We start from the raw sequence: 7,204 nt of genomic DNA on the forward strand, positions 1-7,204 counted from the left end.
ACATGACTATCAAATATACAACATATTCCTCCCCCCCAATAAAAACATCCCCTAAATAAAACACACATTAGACTAGAGAAGGAGGGTAGACTGCCTCCATTCCCGGCTAAACTCTGGGGATTATTTTGCCCCATAACCGTGGGTTCACTCTAGCTAAAGACCCAGCCAATGAGGATGCCTTCTGTCTCTAGGTGGATTACGGTGAACTTCTGGTGTTGTTGCACCCAAAAGTACCATGGGCTCAGGGTCCGCAGCACAAACAGATGAGGAGGTGGTATCAGCTTGTGCTGGGCAAAGGAGTATCTCAGCCACCGGCAGTAGTGGAGGAGAACAGTCAGGAACAGGTGATTCCTGATTCGGTGTCTCACCAGAAGAGATGAAGTCAGACCACTCAGCTGCAGATGTGTCCTGAGGACTGGCATGACCTGGCAACAGTTGATCTACATGTCGCCGCCAAGTAAGATTCTCTGCAGTCTGGACTGTGTAGAAAACAGGTCCTGTTTGAGTGATGATTGTGGCAGGGACCCATTTAGCTCCAGAAATATAATTCCAAGCCAAAACTGGCTGTCCCGAGCTAAAGGTTAGGACTTTTGCTCTGGGTGCCCGTCTGATGACTTGATATTGCTGCTGACGATGCAAAATTTGTCAGGGTTCAGAAGGTTTCAGCAGATCAGAGCAAGTGCGCAGCTGTCGTCCCATCATTAGAAAGGCTGGGGATTCCTTGGTCATACCATGAGGTGTGTTTCTGTAGGAAAGTAAGAAAGTATCCAGATGCTTTTGAATGGAGTGTTGTCCCCTTGCTGATTTCAAAGCGTGTTTCATTATCTGCACAAATCTTTCAGCTAATCCACTGGTGGATGGATGATATGGTGCTGAAGTGATGTGATGTATCTCATTTATCTTCATAAAATTTTGAAACTCTTGAGAGACGAACTGCTGTCTGTTGTCTCTCACAAGTTGTTCTGGCAGACAGAAACGACTAACGAGTCCCCATAGTTTTTGGATACTACTCTCTGCAGTAGTGGACTGCATTATAGAGACTTCTCGCTATTTAGAATGGGCATCTACTGCCACCAAGAACATGCTTCCTTCAAGGGGGCCAGCAAAGTCAACGTGAATACGTTGTCATGGGTTTTCAGGCCAGTCCCATGGGTGTAGGGGTGCCCACTGGGGTGCATTCCTCACACCCTGACATGACGTACAAGCTTTTGCCTTCTCTTCAATAGCACTGTCCAATCCAGGCCACCAAAAATAGCTTCGTGCAATTTCCTTCATGTGCACTTTTCCACAGTGACCGGAATGTAGCTGTTCTAACATCTGTGATCTCAGTGGTGGTGGAATAATGACACATCTCCCCCACAACAAACAACCAGATTGGACTGATAACTCCGTCCTCCTGGACATGTAGGTAACAAGGTCAGGTGAGACCGGAAATGTTTGTTGAAATTTTCCATGAATCACCAGGTCCATAACTTGGGACAATACTGGGTCGACGCAAGTTGTCTTCTTTATCTGAGTAGCCGTGATGGGTGTATTCTCTACCTGTTCAAAGTAGAAGATTTCCTTTTGGGCACTATCTTGATGTTTGACTGGCAAAGGCAACCTTGAGAGGCCATCTGCATTGCCGTGCAGAGTGGATTTCCGATATTTGATTTCATATGTGTGTGCTCAAAGTAACCATGACCAATGTTGCATACGACTAGCAGCTAATGGGGGAATGCCTGTGAAGGGTCCAAAATTTGACATCAGAGGTCGATGGTCTGTGAGAAGAGTAAACTTCTGTCCAAACAGGTACTGATGAAACTTCCGAATTCCAAAAACAATTCCTAATGCCTCACGTTCGATTTGGGCGTAGTTAGTTTCTGCTTTGCTTAGAGTGCTTGAAGCAAGAGCAATAGGTCTCTCTCCTTTCGAAGGCATAATGTGTGACACGACTGCTCCCACTCCATAAGGGGAGGCATCACAGGCCAATTGTAGGGGTAAGGATGGATCAAAATGCATTAGAACTTCAGAAATTAGCAATGCATCCTTAGCTTTGTTAAATGCCACATTACAGGCTTCAGTGCACTTTCAGGCCTTGTTCTGCCCAAGGAACTCGTGAAGTGGTTTTAGCAGTGTGGCTAACTGTGAGATGAACTTTCCGTAATAGTTCAGTAGTCCTAGAAACGAGCGCAGTTGGCTTACATTTTGAGGTGGAGGAGCTTCCATAATAGCCTTAACTTTTGCAGGGCCTTATGAAGACCCACAGCATCAATGATATGTCCCAAATATTCAACAGAGGGCTGGAAGAATTCACAATTGTCCTTGCAAACTCATAGGCCATACTCTTCCAGTTTTTGTAGGTGTCATAACCTTAGTCCCAGATTTGGACCTTAGCGTCCAAAATATGGGGGTTAGCATGAAAACCTCCAAGCTTAGTTACCAGCTTGGACCTGGTACTTGCTGCCACCACCCAAAAAATTAGAGTGTTTTGGGGCACTCTGGTCCCCCTGAAAAACCTTCCCTGGGGACCCCAAGACCCAAATCCCTTGAGTCTCACAACAAAGGGAAATAATCCTTTTTCCCTTCCTCCCTCCAGGTGCTCCTGGAGAGATACACAGACACAAGCTCTGTGAATCCAAACAGAGTGACTCCCCCTCTCCGTTCCCAGTCCTGGAAACAAAAAGCACTTTCCTATTCCCCCAGAGGGAATGCAAAATCAGGCTAGCAAATCCAACACACAGATCTCCCCGAGTTCTTCCTCCCACCAATTCCCTGGTGAGTACAGACTCAATTTCCCTGAAGTAAAGAAAAACTCCAACAGGTCTTAAAAGAAAGCTTTATATAAAAAAGAAAGGAAAAATACATACAAATGGTCTCTCTGTATTAAGGTGACAAGATACAGGGTCAATTGCTTAAAAGAATATTGAATAAACAGCCTTATTCAAAAAGAATACAAATCAAAGCACTCCAGCACTTATATTCATGCAAATACCAAAGAAAAGAAACCATATAACTTACTATCTGATCTCTTTGTCCTTACACTTAGAAACAGAAGATTAGAAAGCAGAACTACTTCTCCAAAGCTCAGAGAAAGCAGGCAGACAGACAAAGACCTCAGACACAAAACTCCCTCCACCCAGAGTTGAAAAAAATCCGGTTTCCTGATTGGTCCTCTGGTCAGGTGCTTCAGGTGAAAGAGACATTAACCCTTAGCTATCTGTTTATGACAGTAGGGTAGCCTCTAAATTCTTTAAGTGATCCTCTTCATTCCTTCCAGTGACCAGGATATCATCCAGATAGCACTGAACTCCTAACAAGCCACAAAAGATCAGGTCCATAGTCCTCTGGAACAGGGCGGGAGCAGACGTTATTCCGAAGGGTAGGCGACAGTATCGATAAAGCCACTTATGTGTCACAATAGTCAACAGCTCTTTGGACTTTTCATCAACGTGCATCTGTAAATATGCTTGACTCAGATCAATCTTACTGAACTTTTGTCCCCCAGCCAGGCCTGCAAAGAGGTCATCAATGCGGGGAAGCAGGTATTGCTCTGCACACAACACTGGGTTGACAGTGACTTTAAAATCACCACATATCCAGAGAGATCCATCTTTCTTCACTATTGGAATGATAGGAGTGGCCCATGGCCTATGGGAAACTGGTATTAGGGCTCCATTGGTGACCAGGCTCTCCAGGTCTGCTTCAACTTTTGGCCTGATGGCATATGGCACAGTTCGAGTTTTGAGATATTTTGGTGGACTGTCAGGTTTAATGTTCAGTGTCACAGTGATTCCCTTCATAATTCCCAGATCCTCTCCAAAAACAGCAGCATGTTTCCTTAGTATAGTGGTTAGACTGGCTTCTTCTTTAGTCATCCGGTGCACTTCTGCCCAGTTCAGCTGAATCTTCCCAAGCCAAGACCTACCCATTAAGGCTGGGTAATTACCTCTCACAACAAACAGTGGCAATTTAGCAGCCTGTCCATTGAGCTCCACCTTAACATCAATAGTGCCTAACATAGGCACAGCTTCTCCCGTATACGTCTGTCACCTTGATCATCCTGGGTCTGCTCTAGTGTATGCAGGGTTCCTCTTTTTGTTGGCCAGACCACAGGCCTCTTTTTCTTTTGTTTACAGGCACACTCAATGTGTCCCTTTTTGCCACAGTGTCTACACACCAGGTCCTTACACCAGCATTCTGATACCTGGTGACCTGGCTTACCACAGCGTTAGCATTCCTGACTCTGCACAGTTTTGTGGGTAGGTTCTTGTGACACTTTTTGCACCCTAGGGGATGCACCGATGTATTGTGCTTCCCTTGTAGCCAGTTTCATGGAGACAGCAATATCAACAGCCTTCTGTAAGGTAAACTGAGCCTCCGTCAGTAGGCGCTTCCTTATAGCTTCACTGTACAGGCCACACACTAACCTCTCACGCAGGGCATTATTTAACATCTCCTTAAATTCACAGTGTTCTGCTAGCTTTTTTAAAATTGCTACGAACTGTAAAACTGTTTCTTCTTTTTGGTCTCTTTTGTGGAACCTGTATCTTTCAGCAATTACCTGTGGTTTGGGGGGAAAATGGGACCCCAGGATTTCCACAATGTCACTGTAAGATTTAGTCTCAGCCTTGACAGGGTGTAGTAAACTGCGTAGCAGGGAGTAGGTTTTAGACCCTACAATATTTAAGAATATTGGCACCTTCTTCTCTTCTGTAATGTCATTCGCAATAACAAAAAGCTCCAAATGCTCAGTATACACAGGCCATTGCACGATATTATCATCAAAAAGTTCCAGTGGCCGGGTCAGAGTAGCCATGATTTTTAGTTTTACTTTCACAGTCAGTGAAAACAAGCGGTTTTTGTTTGTTTATTTGTTCTTTACCTTGACTTCTACTTCCTTCTGTTGCTGGGGCAGCACCGGAATCTCTTCCTCGTCGCCACTTGTTATATACTTGGGGGCAGCCGGTTTAGGAAGAAATCACTTCAGGCCAGAAAGCAGACAACTAATAAAGCTACCATTTATTTACAGACACGGAGCTGACCCAACTGGCCAAAGCTGGCTGGTCTATCCCCTAATAATCTAACTCAGTCGCCGTAGGAACAAAAACCATGACAACCAAATACACAATAAGAGACATTGGATTTGTGGTCTTTTACAACAATCTTTAACCCACTTAACTCCCTCCCCAACCTCAGCTTTTCTCCTCCCCCCTTTATTACTGGGCCACTTCACCTTGCCTGATCCCTTGAAAGGTGTTCATTACTTATGGTGAACAATCTGTTCCACCTTGTATTTAGCTGTGACACTTTGGTTATGTCACACTGCAATTAAACCACCTGCAGCTGGCTTGTGTCAGCTGATTCTGCTTGTAAAATTGCAATGTAGACATTTGGGCTCCAGTTGGAGCCTGAGCTCTTGGTGACTCTCCCCTCAAGGGGTTTAATTGCAGTGTAGACATACCCTCTGAGCACATTTCCCAGACTGGAAGAAGAACTCTGAGTAAGCTTGAAAGCTTGTCTCTCTCACCAACAGAAGTTATCCAGTTAAATATATCACCTCATCCACCTTGCTGCTCTATATCCGGGGCGCACATGGCTACAACAAACACGGCATATGTGAAAAAGATTGGCATTTTAATGCTGTTTCCATTAATCATAAAGAACTTTGCATTTTTTTTTCAAACGTTTGGTGATTGCACCCAGTGGTTTAAAAACAAACTAAGTAATGTCATTTCCCCCCCGCGCATACACACACACACACAAATTCCTTGTCCATTTGGCCACTCAGTGACTTTCTAAAAACTTTCTCAAAGTTTGAAAAATTGCAAAAGTGGCAAAGTAACAGACTTGATTTTTTTCCTTCTCCCTCTCTAACTTCTTCAAAGTTGCAGAAGTTCAAAGTGGGAAAAGGAAAAAGGTCAAAAAGGAAATGTTAAAGAAAAATGAAACCCTTAGACATGATAGTTGGCACATTTTCAGAATCATGTGATTTTATATCCCTGCTAAATGAATGACTTCACTACTGTGGATATTAATGGATATTTTATTGTTCCATTTTCAGAATGTCACTAAGCAGATTGAATCAATATCCTTTAGCAGAGAAATCCAGAAGTTAGTGATGATCACATAGCAACAAAAGAACTGATGCGTATGGTACATCACAAATGAAAGAAAGAAATGTCTGCATAAAAAGGCTTCAGAGGTGCTGTTTTGGACTGGCAAAGCCATTCATTCATGTTCTGCTGAAGAGGGGAAACTTTTGAAGGGAATCCAGTCATCACACCTCCATTTGCCAGACTCCTCCTGGGGAGCTGGCATACCCGTTACAAGCCACTAGGGATGGCTTCTTGGAGCAGATTCTGGGGAGCAAGGCTAAATCTGTTCTTAATCAGATGCATCACGATCTATACACAAATCGGAGTCTGACTTAGCAGCACATTGCTGTCAGATTTGCTCACTCACTTTCCATGTCATTGACAGAGCTAGGCAAATCACCGGCTTTTCAATTTACTGGCAATTTCAAAGAAGAATATATATCAATAATGCTTCTGGTCAAACCAAAAATGATACAGTGAATTGAAAAGTCAAAGAAAAAAATGTTGAGCTCAAAAAAGTCAAAATGTTCTGACGTTACTGAAATGGAAAACTTTGACTGGAAACGTTTCCGTGATGTTGAAACAAGAGGAAACCCATAATTTTGTCCCAAAGTTTTTTGTTTTGAGTTTCAGGCATTTTGATAAGAACAAAGCAAAAGATTAAAAAGCAGCTGGAGGAGAAGGCTTAAGTCACTCGCTTATAAGATTTAGTTCAGTGGCTAAGGCATTCAGCAGGGGTGTAGAGACCCAGCTTCCACTCCCACTGCGGCCACACGAGAAGAGATTTTGATAGGGATCTCCAACCTTGCAGACAAATACTCTAGACGCTGAGCCAAGGGGTGTTCTTAATCTCTCTTCTTGGAGCTGTTCCACTAAATAATTAAGTCGTCATTGGGGCATGCACTTGTCTCACCCACACTCTAGGTGACAGCTCTAGCCACTGGGCTACAGAGTCACTTTCTCAGGCTGTCCCCAGCCCAAATGACCATCCATTGTCAGAGTCTTTCATAATGACAGTGAATAGTAATGTGGCCAGAAAAGGAGAGTAAAGGCTCACTACACTACAAAGTTAGACTCACCTAAGTGTATTGCTCAGGGCTGTGAAAAATTTCATGCCCTGTGTGATG

This window comes from Gopherus evgoodei, chromosome 2 (assembly GCF_007399415.2).
Source record: "Gopherus evgoodei ecotype Sinaloan lineage chromosome 2, rGopEvg1_v1.p, whole genome shotgun sequence".
Taxonomy (NCBI): domain Eukaryota; kingdom Metazoa; phylum Chordata; order Testudines; family Testudinidae; genus Gopherus; species Gopherus evgoodei.